This window comes from Macaca nemestrina, chromosome 4, assembly GCF_043159975.1.
Source record: "Macaca nemestrina isolate mMacNem1 chromosome 4, mMacNem.hap1, whole genome shotgun sequence".
In the NCBI taxonomy this organism is placed as follows: domain Eukaryota; kingdom Metazoa; phylum Chordata; class Mammalia; order Primates; family Cercopithecidae; genus Macaca; species Macaca nemestrina.
Window position 1 is genome coordinate 18345530 of NC_092128.1, and position 20606 is coordinate 18366135.

At 48.8% G+C, this 20606-nt stretch overlaps 1 protein-coding gene across 1 annotated transcript in view; it reads left to right on the forward strand.

Annotated features, from left to right (window-relative positions):
- Positions 1–209: 209 nt before the first annotated feature.
- LOC105471279 (DENN domain containing 2A) overlaps positions 210–20606 on the forward strand; it is a 126591-nt gene continuing 106194 nt past the window's right edge. Inside the window, exon 1 of the mRNA XM_011723658.2 lies at positions 210–355. The gene's annotated coding sequence lies outside the window, so the exon portion shown is untranslated. The remainder of the gene's footprint in view (positions 356–20606) is intronic.

Here is a 20606-nt window from a genome sequence, read left to right on the forward strand (position 1 = left end):
CACTGGGCCGGGCGGGATGGGTCGGGAGGAGGGGGCGCGCGTCGCGCAGATCGTCGCGGAGCCGCGGAAAGAGAAGGCAGGGGCAGCGGGCGAGCCTGCGCTGGGCCGGCCGAGGGAAGCGAGCCGCTGGGGCCGGGGACGGCGGAGACCCCACGGGAGCGCGCGCGGCGGGGACCCCCAGGGGCTTGCGGGCGACCGGGGGAGGCTCGGCGGACAAAGGGGCGGAGGGCGGAGAGCCATGGCCTCCCCGGCCCCCGCCGCCGCCCGCCCCCGAGCCGTGCCGCCAGCCGTCCTGGCCCGCCCCGCAGCCCCCCAGATACGCCCCAGAGCCCGCGGAGCCGCCGCCCGCGGGAAGGTAGGGCCGGGCCGGGTCCGGGGGTGCAGGGTCGAGCTGGGGAGGGAAAGGGGACGGAGGAGGGGACGCGCGGGGGAGGGAGGAAACGGCTCGCGCGACCCGAGCCCTGACGGGGGAAGTGGCTCTGCAGACGGGAGTCTGAGTTCCCGCCTGGTCCCGGGACTTGTGCAGAGCGCGATCCAGGCGTCCCTCCCGGGCTCTGGCTGACTCCCAGGGCTGAGCCCGGACGCCGCCGTCCCGCGCGCCTCGGGGACCTGCAGAAAGCCTGCAGACCCCCGCCCTGCGTTGTGCTGGGTCCCTCGGGGCGCGAGTGCGAGTGTGAGTGTGTGCGCGTGTGTCCGCGCGTGTTTGTGTCTGTGTGAGTGTGTGTGCGCGCGCTTGTCTGTGTGTGTGCGCGCGGGTCTGTGTGTGTGTGTGCGAGTGTGTGCGCGCGCTTGTGTGTCTGTGTGTGCGAGTGTGTGTGTGTGCGTGCGCGTGCAAGCGCAGGGCATCGAGGCGGCTGAGCAGCTGGGCTCCCCTCACAGCGGTCAGCATTTGCAGTCTTGGGAAAGCAAGAAGGTAAAGATGATTGAATGGTCTTACTTCTTCCACTTTGTCCCCAAGGGTGGAGTTGGGAGCAGATGGAGCCCAGGGGAAGTCTGGACACAGTCGTATTAGGAGGGTCACAGAGAGCTGGGTGAGACCACGGAGCAAAGTCAGACCTCAGCCGTGGAATCTTGTTATGGGGGACCTGGGACAGGAAGCAGGAAGCTGGTCAGGGCTCTCCAGGGGCGTAAATTGGGCAAGGGAAGTGCAGTGACCCTGCCTTAACCAGCTGGTGCTGACTTCCAGCTGCTGTTCAGATTCAGGAATGTGACTTCCCCAAGGTTCCAAATGACATGGGACAGTAATGGGCTGGGGGTAACAGAGTTGTAATAGGCGTGCTCCAGTAATCTTGTTAGTAAACTCTTACACTCTCTGCGGTTACCACATAAAAGAAGAGAAAGAAATCCCTTCTCCTTACATCATCAAATATCAGATACCAAAAGAGTGGAGTAGAAAGTCTTTGGGTGGGCAGTGTGGGAGGGAGCAGAACTCCAAGAGTAAGTGTGTGTGAGTGTGTGAGTGTGTGTGTGTGTCAGAGACGGTTTCTGAGGCCTGGTAATGAAAAGGCTGGCGGGAGGCTGGCCTCCAGTCCTTTTGTTTGTTTTTTATTTTTATTTTTTTGAGTCAGAGTCTTGCTCTGTCACCCAGGCTGGAGTGCAGTGGCCCGGTCTCAGCCCACTGCAACCTCCGCCCCCTGGGTTCAAGCAATTCTCCTGTCTCAGCTTCTTGAGTAGCTGGGATTACAGGCGCCCACCACCACGTCCAGCTAATTTTTGTATTTTTAGTAGAGACGGGGTTTCACCATGTTGGCCAGGCTGGTCTCAAACTCCTGACCCCGGGTGATCTGCCCGCCTTGGCCTCGCAAAGTGCTGGGATTACAGGCATGAGCCATTGTGCCTGGCCTCCAGTCCTTTCATTCTGGAAGATTAATAAAATCGTGTGTCAAGTATTCTATTCATCCCCTTAAACAGCTCAGTGTGCAAGGCATGTGTGCTAGACATCAGTGGCACAGCGAGGAATGAGACATCCCCCTTCCTTCGAGGAACACCATCCTAGCTGGGTAGTCAAACAAAAAAGTAAAACCAGTCCTGGCCCAGCCTGGCTGTGAGGGTTGCATGGCGTAGAGCTAGGGCAGCCCAGAGAGGAGTTGCTGCAGGGAAGCCCCACAGATTAGGTGATGCTTGGGCTAAGCCCTGAAAACCACCTCACCAAGGAAACAGCAGGGAAGGTTGTTTCAGGCTGAAAGAACAGAATGTGCAAAGTCACCAAGAGGGTCTAGGAGAGGCCAGTGAGGGGAATTCAGTGTGGCTGCGGGTTGCAGGATGTGAGTGCGTGCTGGGGAGAGGTGAGGCGGGGGCTGTCAGGGCAGAGGCACAGGGAAGGAAGGATCCGCCAGAAGGAGGCAGGAGTATGCACTGAAGCAAGAGTGATGCGCTCCTTCTGGCTGTTGGATGGGGAGGCCTGAAGGAGGAGGAAGAGACCAAGACTTTTTGCAACACCCAGGCCAGAATTACTGAGGAGCAGGAGAAGCTGAGAGGATGCCAGGATCAAGAGGCAGGACCTGATGACTGGTTTGGGCAGAGTGTGATAACTTAGACTAAAAGCAAGTATGTACAGAAATGCTCAGGAGAAAACAAAGCAAAGCAAAAGGAATGTGGACCTTCGGAGTGGCCTGCATTTAGCAGATTACAACACTTGGATAACGCATTTGGCTGTAAGTTTTCTGGCAGCTTAGGGACAAACAAAAATACACTGGGTTGCATAGTTTGGGATTTTGGACAACAGAAACCATACAAATTAATTCTCAGAACAAAACTTTTCCTGGAATTGAACTCAGCTGGGAATTTATCATGTGGAACTTTATGTAAAGACCGAAGAGTGACGTAGAAAAAAAAAAAAATCCTCGTTGCTGGTGTTACAAAAGATGGGAAGATAAAACTCCCCATTACTGCCTTCCTCTGCCATCCTGTTATGTCTAGGGGAGTGAACTGCACTTCTGTGAGGACTGGGTGTCATCTCAGGGTATGGGGCCAGGGGAATCCTATACAGAGGACACAGTGGTACGTCAAGTGCAGGAAGAGCTGACACCCATCTCCATGAATGTAGAGAGCAAGGCGTCTGGGGTGCTCAACCATGAAGGGAAGGAGGCTCATCATAGTATAGCCCAGAGAGGGGTGGGCTGAGACTCTGGTCTGCAGAAGGGGACAGGTAGGGCACAGCATGTTGGAAGGGCCAGCATCCAGGAATCCTGACCCCCGGGGAAACAGGCAGGGAGAATGCACACAGCATTGTAGGATTCCATTCATACGGGCAAGTCCACTTCCCAGGGCGGTCCTGGTCATTCTGCCTCCAGACTTGATGTAGATCCTGCCTTTAAAGGGGTAGGAAAAGGGTGGGACTCAGGAGACCAGAGATCCTCTTCAGGAGACCAGAGAGGCCCAGGAGGGTGGAAATCTTGTTTGCTACAACATAAGGAAGTTGCAGAGAAACCAGGAGTGGGAGCTGAGAACTGGGAGGTCCTGCAGACTCAGGCACAGATTTCCTGGCCAGGCTCTTCTCTTTGGTTTCTGCAGAAGGCAGAGAACCTGCAGAATCTATGTCCATACATTGCTAATATACCCTCTGAACTTTAAACTGTTTCTTGCCAACTATAGCTGTCTTAAATTAACATTCAGTAGGGGTGGGATTCTACCCCTCCAATTAAATTTCTTTTTTTTTTTTTTTTTTTTGAGACGGAGTCTCGCTCTGTCGCCCAGGCTGGAGTGCAGTGGCCGGATCTCAGCTCACTGCAAGCTCCGCCTCCCGGGTTCACGCCATTCTCCTGCCTCAGCCTCCCGAGTAGCTGGGACTACAGGCGTCCGCCACATCGCCCGGCTAGTTTTTTGTATTTTTTAGTAGAGACGGGGTTTCACCGTGTTAGCCAGGATGGTCTCGACCTCCTGACCTCGTGATCCACCCGTCTCGGCCTCCCAAATAAATTTCTTAACATTTTTAATCTTGGGTTGTGCATTAGAATATACATTGAAATGCTGGGGAGGAGAGTTTGAGACCAGCCTGAGCAACATGGCAAGACCCCATCTCTATAAAAAATAAAAGAAATTGGCCAGGCGCAGTGGCCCACGCCTGTAATCCCAACACTTTGGGAGGCTGAGGCAGGCAGATCACTGGAGATCAGGAGTTTGAGACCAGCCTGGCCAACCCCATCTCTACTAAAAATACAAAAATTAGCCAGACGTGGTGGCACATGCCTGTAATCCCAGCTACTTGGGAGGCTGAGGCAGGAGAATCGCTTGAATCCAGGAGGCGGAGGTTGCGTGAGCCAAGATTGCATCACTACATTCCAGCCTGGGCGACAAAGCAAGACTCCATCTCAAAAATAAATAAATAAAAGAAATTAACTACACACGGTGGCACATACCTGTAGTCCCAGCTACTCGGGAGACTGAGGCGGGAGGATCACTTGAGCCCAGGGAGGTTGAGGCTGCAGTGAGCATGATTGTGCCACTTCACTCCAGCTTAGGCGACAGTGAGGCCCTGTGTCCGGAAAAAAAAAAAAAAAAAAAAAGGCTGGGGAGGCAGATTTAAAAACAACTGATACTTAGGTCAATTAAAATCTCTGAGAGTAGGCCCTGGCATCAGTATTTTTTTTAAGATCCCCAGATGATTTTATGATACAGCTGAGGTTGAGACTGGCTGCTCTAACACTCACTTATAGAGAGCCCATCACAGGGCGGGATAGAAACTCAGATTCCAAAAGATCCTGGGTGGGGCACATGGGATGCCTCGCAGGTCCTCAAAAGTGGACAAGGCTGGCCTTGCTTGTTCCTGGCGTTCCACACAGTCTCCTGGACTCCTGGTCTCGCTGTTTCTCCCCCAAGGTCTGTCTTTACCAGCGCTCTGTTCCTTCTGGCAGTCACCTTGCTGAAGCCTGGGGGTTAGGAGTTGCTTCCCTGGAGCTGCCCTGGATTGCTCTTTCTTGGAGAGATTTTAATGAGACTGGTTTTCCACGGGTTCACTGTGTAGCCCGCTTCGGGCCGTGACTCCTCACTGTCCTCATCACTGCCTCTCTGCCCACACGCATTGTTGCTTGTTACCCCAGGAGCCTGGCCCTGGGCACTGGCTGTCAGCCTCGTGTGTCCAAGCATAAACCCTTCTTCTGCCACCTGAACCAGATGGCCTCCACTTGTACCCCACACTCTCTTGAAATTCCCTGTGCTGGTTACTCAGGGGGAAGAGTGCCAGGTCCTGCTGCCCCCTTTAGTGATAGGAGGCAAGCACTTCCTGGAACTGGGGAAAGCGGTGAGCTAAGTTCTCTACTTTTCATATGCAAAAGACAGCGACATGCTTGGAAGCCAGAGTCAGACTCTCCTTTACCCTGGCCTTAAAATCAATGTCTGACGTGGGCAAAAGTTTATTCCGTCAGCCCTCTGTTTGCCAGCTGGGCCTAGAATTGCCACTCTAGCTTCAGCTGCTCTTTGGCACGTTCGTCCCTGGCTTGCAGTTCAGAGGGGCTAAAGAACAGATAAGCCCGAGACCCACTCTTCCAACTGGTTGAAATACGGGAAACCAAGTGATCGTTTTTTCCCCTGGTCTTGGGGAAGGAAGGGGTGAGTCACCCTTGCAGCAAGCTTAGGGAAGAGGTTAGCTTCCCTCAGTGGAAGGGAACCAGGAGGTCATAGGCATCCCTTCAGAAGGAAATGAAAGCAGGGATCATTGGCTGGAGAGTGGGGCCAGTACAGGGAGCCGTGACCTTGGCTGTGACCCCTCCTCCCAGGATCCCCAGGCCTTCCACACACTGCGGATCTTATCTGAAGGGCTTGTCAGACCACTTCAAGCAGAGTGCCAAATGCATTTCCTTTTGTTGTTTTGTCTTCTAAAAAAGTACACTTAAAAATTGTAGGTTTACTTATAAACTTTATATGTAATATATGAAAGTTATATTTGTCATAAAACATTTATTTATTTATTATTTATTTATTTTTAGACAGGGTCTTGCTATGTTACCCAGGCTGGAGTGCAGTGATGTAATGATGGCTCACTGCAGCTTCCACCTCCTGGGCTCAAGTGATCCTGCTGCCTCAGCCTCTTGAGTAGCTGGGACTATAGGTGCGCACCACCGTACCTAGCTAATTTTTGTATTTTTAGGAGAGACAGAGTTTCCCCATGTTGCCCAGGCTGTTCTCAAACTCATGGACTTAAGCAATCCACCTGCCTTGGCCTTCCAAAGTGCTGGGACTACAAGCATGAGCCACTGCACTTGGCCAAAATTTTTTTTTTTTTTTTTTTTTTGAGACGGAGTCTTGCTCTGTTACGCAGGCTGGAGTTCAGTGCCGTGATCTTGGCTCACTACAACCTCCACCTCCTGGGTTCAAGCAATTCTTCTGCCTCAGCCTCCCAAGTAGCTGCACTGGAGTGCAGTGGCGTGATCTCAGCTCACAGCAACCTCTGCCTCCCAGGTTCAAGTAATTCTCCTGCCTCAGCCTCCCAAGTAGCTGGGACTACAGGCGCCCACCACCTCGCCTGGCTAGTTTTTGTATTTTTTAGTAGAGAGGGGGTTTCACCATGTTCGCTAGGCTAGTTTGGAACTCCTGACCTCAAGTGATCTGCTGGCCTCGACCTCCCAAAGTGTTGGAATTACAGGCGTGAGCCACCACACCTGGCCAAAAATTTTAAATTTCTAATTTTAATATGTTTTCTTTTAAAAGTTAACAAAACTCAAAATATAATACATTGCCTCTGTGCATGTGCCATAGTATGAATTTTAATGTTCATATTAACTTAAATAGAAATTTATAAAATATTCGGGGCAAAACCAGTGTGGGTACAATTGGGTTAAGGAACAGACAGGTACTATATCTTATTATTGTTTTAGAAGGGAGTATTAGTATCTCATTTTCAAAATAACCATCACTTGGCACAAATAGATTCAATAAGTATGTGGCTTTGAAATATATTTTAGGCTGGGCATAGTGGCTCACGCCTGTAATCCCAGCACTTTGGGAGGCCGAGGCAGGCGGATCACAAGGTCAAGAGATTGAGACCATTCTGGCTAACACGGTGAAACCCCGTCTCTACTAAAAATACAAAAAATTAGCCGGGCGTGGCGGCATGCGCCTGTAGTCCCAGCTACTTGGGAGGCTAAGGCAAGAGAATGGCGTGAGCCCAGGAGGTGGAGCTTGCAGTGAGCCGAGATCACACCACTGCACTCCAGCCTGGGCAACAGAGCGAGATTCTGTCTCAAAAAAATAAAAAAAGAAAAAAAGAAAAAAAAAGAAATCTATTTGAATCTCGCAATTCCACTTTTAGGAATTTATCTTAGGAAAATATTGGAACAAGGGCTGTAGAGTATTTGTGGCAGCACTGTTGGTAGTAGCTGAGCTTGGAGGCTGAAGTGGGAGATCACTTGAGCCTGGCGGGCGGAGATTGCAGTGAGTCAAGATCACGCCACTGCACTCCAGCCTGGGCGACAGAAGTCTCAAAAAAATCTTTATAGATTGTCTTCCATGTTGTCTCAGTTTTGTCTCTTGCTGTTGGTTTCATGTTTCCATAATCTTGATGGCACATCACCACAATTCCACATGTTGTGTAGGTTGAAACCTAGGATGGGTGGACCAAGTGACACAACACAGCCTACCCAGCAAAGCAATTTCAAGGGCCTTTCTTTCTCTCCCTTACACTCCCCCACTTATCAGAAGAAAAGACGCAATAATGGTCAAATTTGATTCAGCACTAAATTCTCTGCAAGTTCATGGTAGGTAAAAGATAGGGTAACCATATACACAAAGTGGGACAGTAGAGAAAGTAAAAAGCGTGCATTAGGCCAGGCGCGGTGGCTCACACCTATAATTCTAGCATGTTGGGAGGCCGAGGCGGGTGGATCACTTGAGGTCAGGAGTTTGAGACCAGCCTGGCCAAACCCGATCTCTATAAAAATACAAAAATTAGGGCTGGGCATGGTGGCTCATGCCTGTAATCCTAGCACTTTGGGAGGCAGACCGGATCAGTTGAGGTCAGGAGTTGGAGATCAGCCAGGCCGATGAATCCCTGTCTCTACTAAAAATACAAGAATTAGCCAGGTGTGGAGGCGGGCGCCTGTAGTCCCAGCTACTCAGGAGGCCGAGGCAGGAGAATCACTTGAACCTGGGAAGCAGAGGTTGCAGTGAGCCAAGATTGCGTCACTGCACTCCAGTCTAGGTCACAAGAGCTAAACTCCTCAAAAAACAAAACAAAACAAACAAAACAAACAAACATAACACTAAAAATAAGTTGTTAATTGATATACAATAGGCTTAACCTGGACTGGTCCCTGCAAACTGCACCTTGTGGCCACGCTGGAAAAGGCTGAGAGTTGGATATGCTCATTCATTCTCCTTGCTGGGACAGGTGTGTTGACCCAGCCAGAGGTGATTTGGTACCACCCCTCTGTCTATCTCCCACCACCTTTCTTATCCACATCTAGAGTTGAGGCTTGAGTTTAGGGAAGGGGAGGAGGCCAGGTGGGTAGTCCAAGGTTGCATATGAACTTCCTTCTTGCTCCCATTCAGTGAATCAGAGGAGACAGATTCTATTTTCACTGCCTCTCCCAGCTCACCATGGAAAAATAATAACTGCCTATCTTCTTCCATCAAACTTTAAAGCGTTAAAACAGGACACTTCTATAATTTTATTTGGGCATTTCATGTGCCTGGGAAATACAGGCTAAACCTCCCCAGATGACCAAGCAGAGGCATTTGTAAGGGATCACACAGCAAATCACAATTCAGACTGACCCAGCATGGTCCAGGGTGAAGTTGGTTGGGGAAGAAGCCATATGCTCTGGTTTGGTTACTAGATAGAAATAATGGGACAGCCTAAGACATAGAATGTGCATCCCCCGAGCTTGGAGTGAGACTAGTCTCTCAGCCACAGATTTGGTTGGGGTGGTGACCGCGAAGATGGAAAGGAACTTCCCAAACCAGCTTGCCTCATGCTCTGGGATCTTCAGCCAGGGCAATGTCTCCAGCACCCTGGCGTCTCAGAGGGATTCTCTACTTAATGCTCTGAGCTGCAGATGAGATTTGTTCAGATTTGTCATGCAGTGTGTGGTCATCCAACCTCAAATACAACTCCCTGGCATCTTGTGGTGACTGTCATCTGTCATCTGTGCCATTTCATCATCTGTATTTGTGACGATCAACAAACATACACAACCTTACAGGATATCAGAAGGGGACCAGTGCCCTCTGTTACTCTCCCGCTGACTGATGCATCTAATGGGGTGGAAAAATGTCAGAGAAGAGAGAGCTTCTTAATCCCTCTCAAAGCAACCAGACTTGAAGTTTCCAGCACTGCAGAGAGCCAGGAGAGCCTCTTATTCCAGGCTCTTCCTTCCCTTGAACATAGGACAGCCAAGATTCCTGGTCTGGTATGGAACTGAGAGAGATGGGTAAGCGGGCTAAGAGGCTGCTTCCGGGTACACACCCAACCCCAAGATTCAGACTGCCAGTTTGTCAGGAGAAAGCGAGAAAGAGAATGCTCCTTTTGGGAGCAAGAAAGAAGCAGAACAAATGCAGGAGTCCCATGAGGCAGATCCACATGTTCCTTCCCCACACCCCTGAAATCTGGCTTCTATTCCTAACCATCTGCTGAAACCACATCTCAGGTTACTAATGGTTCATCTGTGGCCAGTTCCCTGTTCTCATGCTTCTTTATCTCGCTAATGCACTTGACACACCCTGACCCTTCCTTCTTGAAACCCAAGTCAAGGTGAATGTAAAATGCGTGCAGTGATGTATCTGCGCCACTTGTCAAAATACTGAAATGCTTCTATTCTGGTTGATAAATAGGGTGTCCCACACTCCCAGAACCATTAACTCTCCCCCTGCCAAGAGCTGGCCATTAAAGGGTTAACAGTAAGGCCATAGCTTGTTGGGCTCCTGCACACTTTTGTTATAATTTTGTTGTGTGTGTGTGTTTTTTTTTTTTCCTTTTTTTTTTTTTTTTTTTTTTTGAGACGGAGTCTCGCTGTGTCGCCCAGGCTGGAGTGCAGTGGCCGTATCTCAGCTCACTGCAAGCTCTGCCTCCCGGGTTTTTACGCCATTCTCCTGCCTCAGCCTCCCGAGTAGCCGGGACTACAGGCGCCCGCCACCTCGCCCGGCTAGTTTTTTTTGTATTTTTTAGTAGAGACGGGGTTTCACCATGTTAGCCAGGATGGTCTCGAACTCTTGACCTCGTGATCCACCCGTCTCGGCCTCCCAAAGTGCTGGGATTACAGGCTTGAGCCACCGCGCCCGGCCTTTCTTTTTTTTTTGAGACGGAGTCTCACTCTGTTGCCCAGGCTGGAGAGCAGTGGTGTGATCTTGGCTCACTGTAACCTCCACCTCCCAGGTTCAAGTGTTTCTCCTGCCTCAGCCTCCCGAGTAGCTGAGATTACAGGTATGTGCCACCATTCCTGGCTAATTTTTTGTATTTTTTTATTTTTTATTTTTTTGGTAGAAATGGGCTTTCACCATGTTAGTCAGTTTGGTCTCGAACTCCTGACCTCAAATGATCAGCCCGCCTTGGCCTCCCAAAGTGCTGGGATTACAGGTGTGAGCCCGTCCTGTTAGATATTTTGAATAATACTGCCTCAGTGTAGAAACCATACTGTTTTGGTTGTTTTAATTGTCTTTCAAAAAAGAGATCGTCACTGATTCCTCCTGTTCTTATTCAACGGGTATTTATACAACACTCACAGAAGACCAAAATCTCGGTTAGGCATTGTGGGGAATAAAAAGAAGCCGGTGTGTGTGTTCTGCCATTAGAACTCCCTGTCTAGTTGGAAGGCCCAGGTAAAGAAACATACGAAGAGCCTGGGCAACATGGTGAAACCCTGTCTTTAAGAAAAATACAAAAATTAGCTAGGCATGGTGGTACATGCCTGTGGTCCCAGTCACTCAGGAGGCTGAGGTGGGAGGATCACTTGAGCACAAGAGGTAGAGGCTGCAGTGAGCTGTGATGGTGCTACTGCACTCCAGCCAGGGTGACAGAGTGAGACCCTGTCTTAAAAAAAAAAAAAAAAGACCTGTCACGGTGGCTCACTTGAGGTCAGGAGTTCGAGACCAGCCTGGCCAACATGGTAAAACCCCGTCTCCACTAAAAACACAAAAATTAGTCAGGCATGATGGCAGGCACCTGTAATCCCAGCTACTCGGGAGGCTAAGGCAGGAGAATTGCTTGAACCCAGGAGGTGGAGGTTGCAGTAAGCTGATATGGCGCCACTGAACTCCAGCCTGGCCGACAGAACGAGACTCCATCTCAAAAAAACAAGAAAGAAAGAAACATAAAAGACACCATGTAGAGAGTGAAGTAACTAGAGCACCATAAAAGCAACCCATGCCTCACTTGCTCACTACCTTCTCCTTCTTCACTGTCTTCCTCAGCTCATCATGCTCAGTTTCATCGCTCCCTCCCAAACTGGACCTCTGAGTTGTTCTTTATACAGACCATTAGCTCATTACCTCTCACTGCCTCTTGCGTGTACCACTCTCACCTTAATGTGTCCAAAAGAGAACATATTTTCATTACATTCTGTGGCCTCCTTATTTCCCTGGCTTAGCAAACCTTCACTCCTCTTATTTCAAAACATCCCAACGTCTAGCCTGCTGCCGGGCCTGTCTTCTCCCTGGCTCCCGCATGAGTCCCGGGCTCCGTCCTAGCAAGCAGTCTTCATGCTGGGCAGGCTTCGCCTTGTTCTTTACTCCATGCGCTGGCCTCCTCAGGAGCACTTTCCCTTCCCCAACTCTCGGAATCCGATGGAGTCTTTCTTGGCCACCAGGCGCTACCTCTTTGAAGCAGTCCCTGGCTCCCCTTTCATTGCCCTCCTCCAAATTTCTCCAGTTTATATTTGTTTCATAACATTTGCCCCCTTAGTTCAAAAGTATTCCTCCACCCAGTCTGATGGCGCTCCTGCACACCTCTGCGGTTAATTTTGAATACTGCCTTTCACCCTAGACACCATTCTGTTTTGGTTGTCCTAATTGTCTTTGAAAAAATATATCTTCATGGATTCCTCTTGAGTTTTCTGTGAGTTTTATTAAGGGCATGTCAGGTATTCTCTAAACCAACCTTGTCTTTCTGTTTTGAACAATTGCAATCTTTTATTGCCATTTGGTTGATAGGGTTTATATCTTTTGTCTCTAGATTGAGGGCAGGGACCATTTTTTATACTTGTGTATTGCCAACAGCACCTCAAAGAGAACTGTCTCCAGCTTGCTGGTTAATCATATTGATTAGTTTTAAATCGATCAATGCTGGCTCAGATTAACTAAATGAAATTATAGGCCAGGTGCGGTGGCTCACGCCTGTAATCCCAACACTTTGGGAGGCCAAGGCAAGTGGATCATTTGAGGTCAGGAGTTCAAGACCAGCCTGACCAACATGGTGAAACCCCGTCTCTACTAAAAATACAAAAAAATTAGCCGGGCATGGTGGTACGTACCTGTAGTTCCAGCTACTTGGGAGGCTGGGGCAGGAGAATTGCTTGAACCTGGGAGGCAGAGGTTGCCGTAAGCTGAGATTGCGCCACTGCACTCCAACCTGGGTGACAGAGCAAGACACTGCCTCGAAAAAAATAAATAAATAAACAGAGAAAAGAAAAAGAAATTTTAGGCCAAAGGGGATTATCCATATCTTGAAAGTTAGCTAAATAAAAATGAACACATTTCCAGTCATTGCACAACTTCTAAGTACAAAACACCAGGCACAGATAGTAAACAAACAGAAGTAGGGTCTCAGGTCAGTCAGAGCAGGCTGCTCTGGTCTGAGGGCGACCTCGCCTTACTTTAACAGTTGGCACCACAGCCAGTGCAACAAGTCACTGGCTTCTGCTGCAAAGGAAAGGGGAGCAGGTCACCTAATTCCAAAACCAGCTTTTCAGATTATAACAGCACTTATATGTTGAAGAGTAGTTTAGACTTGCAAACAAATGAGGCTTCGTAAGCAGCCCTGCAGGTGAGTTGAGGACATGGCGTTATTACTAATTCATTAAGAATTAATGCTTGCTGGCTGGGCACAGTGGCTTACACCTGTAATCCCAGCACTTTGGGAGGCCGAAGCTGTCAGATCACTTGAGATCGAGTTCGAGACAAGCCTGGCCAACGTGGTGAAACCCCATCTCTACTAAAAATACAAAAATTAGTTGGGCATGGTGGTGCACACCTATAGTTCCAGCTACTCAGGAGGCTGAGGCAGGAAAATTGCTTGAACCACTCCAGCCTGGAGGACAAGAGCAAAACTCTGTCTCCAAAAAAAAAAAAAAAAAAGAATGAATGCGTGCTGGGCATGGTGGCTCACACCTATAATCCCAGCAGTTTAGGATGCTGAGGTGGGAAGATTGCGTGAGCCCAGGAGTTAGAGACCAGCCTGGGCAACAAATCGAGACCCTGTTTCTATGTCTCTACAAAAAAAAAAAAATAGCCAATTGTGGTTGTGCACTCCTGTGGTCCCAGCTAATTGGGCGGCTGAGGCAGGAGGACTGCTTGAACTCGGGAGTTTGAGGCTGCAGTGAACTGTGATTGCACCACTGCACTCATCCTGGGTGACAGAGTAAGACCCCATCTCAAAAAAAAAAAAAAAGAAAGAAAAAATTAAAAATAAAAACAGGCCAGGTGCAGTGGCTCACACCTGTAATCCCAGCACTTAGGGAGGCCAAGGCAGGCAGATCACACGAGGCCAGGAGTTCGAGACCGGCCTGGCCAACATGGTGAAACCCCATCTCTACCAAAAATACAAAAAAATTAGCCAGGCATGGTGGTGTGCACCTGTAGTTCCAGCTACTCGGGAGGCTGAGGCACAAGAGTTGCTTGAACTCTGGAGGTGGAGCTTGCAGTGAGCCGAGATTGTGCCACTGTACTCCAACCTGGGCAACAGACCAAGAGTCCATCTCAAAAAACTAAACTAAAAATAAATATAAATTTAAAATAATATATTAGAGCATTATTACTTATTAGTATTATTTGACAGGGTTAAGTTCACCTTAGAATAATGGAAGACATTTACCGAGCGCTTTTTCTGGGCTATGCACTGTGCTGAATGCTTTACAGGTGCAATTTCATCTAATCCTTAGCAGTCGTTTAAAGTAAGTGCTACCATTATCACCACTTTACAGAGGCGAGAACTAAGGCTTAGAAAAGCAACTTGATCAAGGTCCCGCAGCTCTCCAAGTTCACTGGAATTTAAACCTGGGTCTGTCTGATTCCAAATCCTTTGCTTTTAATCCTAATGATAAACCCTTTCTCAAGCTTTTTCTCAGAACCCGGGAGCAGCTGCAGGAGTAGCCTCAGCTCCATTCTCTTGTGCTGGCCCCAAGCAAGGGGATGGGAGATGACGTCTCCCTCTAAGATTGCTGCCTTTTGTCCAAATGTGCTGGCCGGGAGCCAGGCCTGGAAACTCTCTGCTTATGGAAAGAAAGAACAGAAGCCAGCAAAAGAGGGTGGGAAGAGTCTGAGGGGAGGAAAGGAAGAGGAGGACAGGAAGGCAAGAGGGAGAAAGGAGGTGGGAAAGAGGATTCTGTGGGTAGCACAGCTGGAGAGGGAGATGTTGTGCCAGGAAGCAAGCGAACGAACGTGACCTTCGGGTGCATTCCATTCAAGTGGGCTGTTCAGTGGTGCAGCGTGAGCCTCCAGCCCTAGGAGGCACAGATCCTGGAGCTGTCCAGGTGCTCAGAGACCAGGACAGATCACACCAGGTGGTCCTTCCTCCCATTCTCAGGATTACTGTCCGGTGAGGTCAGATCACAGTCAACAGCAGGAAAGCCTTCAGAGAGAAAAGCCACAAAATGGCAGCCCGAGGGCTGCCTCTGGAAGTGGAGGAGCTGGCCAGGCAGGGTCTCAGTGTCACGGAGTGCATGGTGTGCAGGGGACGGAGAAGGGGAAGGGAGGAGACTGGGTGGTGGGTACTTTGAATAAAATCAAATCATAACCTTCCCAAGTTCCTACTCTGGATTGAGGAGTGGAAGGCCCATACCCTGCCCCCAAGGTGCACATGTAGGCGTTAGGTGCCTGGACGCTGGAGTCAGACACCCTGACACATGCAGCACCCATGCAGCCTTGGGAGAAGTTAATCCCTCCAGGCCTTAATTTCCACATCTGAGAAGGGGAGGCGATAGTAAGCTTACTGTGAGCCTTAAACTAAATGACCTGGGTAAAATCTTGCTTAGGGAATAGTAAGTGCTCAATTACTATCAGCTGTTCATTGATCATTGCAGCTTAATTTGAGATGTCAAAACATAATGTGAAACCTTCAATAAAAAATGTATAAATAGCATTTGAAGCCAACCATAGAAGACATAACACAAGGTTATATACATTTAGTTAGAACATCAACTTTTTCTTCTTTTCTTATAAAATAAGAGAAAGCATTCAGTAGGAGCCAATGGCTAACTTTTTTTTGTTTTCTTTTTTTTGTTGTTTGTTTTTTTGTTGTTGTTTTTGAGGCGGAGTCTCACTCTGCCAGAGCGTGATCTCCGCTCACTGCAAACACTGCCTCCTGCGTTCAAGCGATTCTCCTGCCTTGGCGTCCAGAGAAGCTAGGTTTACAAGCGCACACCACCACGTCCAGCTAATTTTTTTGTATTTTTAATAGAGACAGGGTTTCACCATGTTGGCCAGGCTAGTCTCGAACTCCTGACCTCAAGCGATCCACCCTCCTCAGCCTCCCAAAGTGCCGAGATTACAGGCATGAGCCACCGTGCCCAGCCTGTTTTTTTTTTTTTTTTTTTTTGAGATGGAGTATCGTTCTGTCGCCTAGGCTGGAATGCAGTGGCGCGATCTTGGCTCACTGCGACCTCTGTATCGTGGGCTCAAGTGATTCTCCTGCCTCAGCCTCCAGAGTAGCTTGGATTATAGGCATGTGCCACCATGCCCAGCTAATTTTTGTATTTTTAGTAGAGGCAAGGTTTCACCGTGTTAGCCAGGCTGGTCTCCAACTCCTGACCTCAGGTGATCCTCTTGCCTCGGTCTCCCAAGTGCTGGGATTACAGGCATGAGCCACCGTGCCCGGCCTCATGGCTAATGTTATCTGGTAGCTATAAGGCAAATGTGTTTTATTTTTTGTTGTTTTTAAAAAAATCTCCAGGCTGGGCGTGGTGGTGCACGCCTGTCATTCCAGCTACTTGGGAGGCAGAAGCAGGAAGATTGCTGGACATAAGGTCGAAGCTGTATTCACAAGACTGCACTCCAGCCTCGGCAACAGAGAGATTTCTCAAAAAGCAAAAAAAAAAAAAAAATCCCTCAACAGCCTGATAATAACAAAGAACATTTCTCACTTCTAAAAAAAAAAAAAAAAAAGTCACCAGAAACACGAACTTCACAAATCTCTCTGGGTTTCTAAAGAAGTGGCTCTTCAGCTCAGAAAAAAAAAGAAAAAAAAGAGAAGAAATGCCTTCAAGAACATGGAACATGTAACTAGCAGATCCAGGTTCTCCTGTGATAGCTTCTCCGTGGAAACCTGAGTCCCCTGAGGCAATGGGAAAGGAGGGTGAGGGGGTGAATGAGCCCCAGGCAGGGTAACAGGAGCCCTAGGTTCTGCTTCTACCTCTGCCACCATGTGGCCAGGTGACAGGCTAGGTGAGCCACAAAAGCCCTGGGCCACAGTGTTGTTACCTGCAGCCCTGGCGTCCCACCTATCCCCTCCCTGTGTCGGTGTTGAGGAGCCTCTCCGTGCCAGGGGCTTTTCCAACATCATTACTTTTTTTTTTTTTTTTTTTGCCTTTCCTCCTTGAATTTCCTCACTAGACTGGGACCTCTGAGAAGCACTGTCATATACCGGCTGGGTTCCCAGTAACCCACTGGGTCACAAGGAGAGAACTGCTGAGGCCAGGAGGAGGATGTGGAAGGCTGGGTCAACCAGCGCAGGCGTCACTCCCAACAGGGTCCTGGGAGAGGGGGCTCAGCATTTCCTGAAGGCAGATGACTCCATAAATAGACCGGGGGATGGGAAAAGGATTCGATCATCCCATTCCTCCTGTCAGCTCAGCTCCTCCTTCTGCTCATCCGGACTCTGCAGCCTCTCCTAAATGTTTTTCACTCACATGTCGCCCTGCCAGGGCATTAGGGTGGAAACGGGGATGTGATGGACTTTTCTCCTAGATTGTAGATCCAAACAAGAACTGAAGAAGGTGTACCTGCCATTATTTATTTTTCATTTCCCACGGAAACTTCTCCTTTGTCCATGTCAGTATAAGGCCAGAGTTTTTTCAGTGGGGTTTTACTGGAAGGAAGGAAGTGAGCGAGGAAGAAAATTGTACACCTTCTGATACCGTGGCCTATTTAACTTCAGGGGTTCAGTAGATCTTCCTGTTGTGACACTTTCCATTTGCTCTTTTTTTTTTTTTAGACAGAGTCTTGCTCTGTCACCCAGGCTGGAATGCAGTGGTGTGATCTTGGCTCACTGCAACCTCTGCCTCCCGGGTGCAAGTGATTCTCCTGCCTCAGCCTCCTGAATAGCTGGAATTACAGGCGCCCGCCACCATGCGTGGCTAATTTTTGTATTTTTAGTAGAGACGGGGTTTCACCAAGTTGACCAGGCTGAACTTGAACTCCTGACCTTGCAATCCTCCCGCCTCGGCCTCCCAAAGTGCTGGGATTACAGGTGTGAGCCACTGCACCCAGCCCTCCATACACCCTTTAGGTCCTCAGAAAGATTAGGTCTCCTGACAACACCCTTACTAAGACTTCAGATGTTCCTAGCACCTTCATTGTCATGAGAGTCTCCTCTGAGAGGGAAAGGCACTTTTTTTTTTTTTTTTTTTTTTTGGAGATAGAGCCTTGCTCTGTCGCCCAGGTTGGAGTGTGGTGGCATGATCTTGGCTCACTGTAACCTCTGCCTCCCAGGTTCAAGCAATCCTTCTGCATCAGCCTCCCAAGTAGCTGGGATTGCAGGCACCTGCCACCACACCTGGCTAATTTTGGTTTTGCCATTTTGGTCTCGAACTCCTGAGTTCAGGTAATCTGCCCGCCTCAGCCTCCCAAAGTGCTGGGATTACAGGCGTGAACCACTGCACCCAGCCAGAGAGGGACTTCTTAAGGGCTGCTTTTGTGACCTCCATAATGCAGAGAACGATCAGTTCACACCAAACTTCCTGGGCCAGTCTAGAGGCAAACCTAATGAGGGCTTTAGTTTACTTAGCAGCCAAAGTTTAGTCAGCTCCAGCCATGTGGATACAGATTCGTGTTTAAAACAGTCATAGGGGCCTGGCGTGATGGCTCATGCCTATAATCCCAGCACTTTGAAAGGCCAAGGTGGGCAGATCCCTTGAGTCCAGAAGTTCTAGACCAGCCTGGGCAACATAGCAATACCCCATCTCCACAAAAAAGAAGAAGGAAAAGGTATTCAGTGCCCTCCTGGAGGGTTGGTGGATGGTTGGGGCTGCGACAGGGGGTTGAATTGTCTCTTGGACCTGGGCATGCTTACTTCAGTACACTGGGGTTGTAAAATTCTGTGTTCTCTTATATTCACGAGCACTGAAAGCTCCTGATGGCTGGATAGCACTCATTTAAGCTGAGCCTCCAAAAGATCATTTTAACAGTCTGAGGAGGAGGGGATGTGAAACCTTGGTGAATTTGTATAGAGTATATAAATTTTCTGTACTATTCTTGCAACTGTTCTGTAAACTTGAAATTGTTTCAAAATTAAATTTTTTTTTTTGAGACGGAGTCTCGCTCTGTCACCCAGGCTGAAGTGCAGCAGCACAATCTTCGCTCACTGGAACCTCTGCCTCTCGGGTTCAAGCGATTCTCTTGCCTCAACCCGCTGAGTAGCTGAGATTACAGGCATGTGCCACCACGCCTGGTTAATTTTTGTATTTTCAGTAGAAATGGTTTCACCGTGTTGGCCAGGCTGGTCTCGAACTCCTGGCTTCAAGTGAGCTGCCCATCTCGTCCTCCCAAAGTGCTGGGATTACAGGCATGAGCTACCGCGCCCGGCCCAAAATTTAAAAATTTAAAGGTCATTATGCTTCTGGTATCATCTTGACAACAGCTTTCAGAAAGTCTACACAAGTTGTGTTCACAGATTCTGCCTTGGTTTGTGTGTTGCTTGACCCCTGCAAAGAGATCCTAAAAATCGTTTGGGCGTCTCCTCCTTATGGAAACAGTGTTGCTTTTCATTCAGTGGTTGGTACTTCCTTAAATATTAGTCATTCTGAGATTATGCAAATATCTGTGCCCTCCAGCCACGTACCCGAAAGGAAATTCAGCCCAATCTTCAAGCCTAACTCAGGGCTGCTCTTCCACAAATGGCATTCACTTTCACCTGTTTTGCTTATGTTACTGTGTTTTGTACTGGAGACATTCATGTGCATCTTATTTCCTGTGTGAGAATGGAAACTGTCAGAGGGCAAATTAATCTATTTTACATTTCTCCCAGGTGTCTCTCTGTTCCCTGAGAGAAGCAGGCACAACTATTGCAAGAATGAATTACATGACTATAACAGGCCCTTTGTATTTGTGAGTTCCGCATCTGAGGATTCAATCAACCACAGACTGAAAATACTCAGAAAAAAAAATTCCAGAATGTGTTACGTTGCAGATGTGTACAATGTAGTTATGCCTAGGGTGTCTGCATTTGTACTGAACGTGTACAGACTATTTTTCTCTTGTCATTGTTTCTTAAACAACACCGTATAGCAACTATTTACATAGCATTTAGGTTGTATTAGGTATTATAAGTAATCTAGAAATGATTTAAATATGTGGAAGGGCCAGGCCTGATGGTGGCTCACATCTGTAATCCCAGCACTTTGGGAGGCCAAGCTGGGAGGGTTGCTTGAGGCCAGGAGTTCAAGACCAGTCTGGGCAACATAGCAAGACCCTATTGCTACAAAATTTTTTTTTTTTAGTTAGCTGAGCCTAGTGGCTCACACGTGTAGTCCCAGCTACTCAGGAGGCTGAGGTGGGAGGATCACTTGAGCCTAGGAGGTTGAGGCTGCAGTGAGCCATGATGCCACCATTGTACTCCAGCCCAGCTACAGAGCGAGACCTTGTCTCTTAAAAAAATTTTTTTAGCCGGGCGTGGTGGCTCATACCTGTAATCCCAGCACTTTGGGAGGCCGACGTGGGCGGATCACGAGGTCAGGAGATCGAGACCATCCTGGCCAACATGGTGAAACGCTGTCTCTACTAGAAATACAAAAATTAGCTGGGCGTGGCAGGGTGTGCCTGTAATCCTAGCTACTTGGGAGGCTGAGGCAGGAGAATCACTTGAAGCCAGGAGGTGGAGGTTGCGGTGAGCCAAGATCGTGCCACTGCACTCCAACCTGGGTGACAGAGCGAGACTCCATCTCAAATAATAATAATAATAATTTAAAAATTAAGAATATGGGAGGATGTGCATAGGTTATATCCAAATACTTTGCCATTAGCATCCATGAATGTTGGTATCTGAGTGACATCCTGGAACCAATCCCCCAAGGATACCAAGGGATGACTGTATTTCCCTTTAGCCATTGGTTTCCACATAATCACTCTGGACCCATTGAAACATCTGTACTGGGATGTGGTTACGGTAGAACAGGATCTAAATCTTGGTTGTCTCTAAGGGAAAGGAGCTAATGAGAATAAAGTATCACTTAGCCTTCCCTTCAGGAGATACAATGGCAAAGCAAAACAGGTGCAGAGTGATGAACTCACCTGAGCTGGATGCCCTGCAG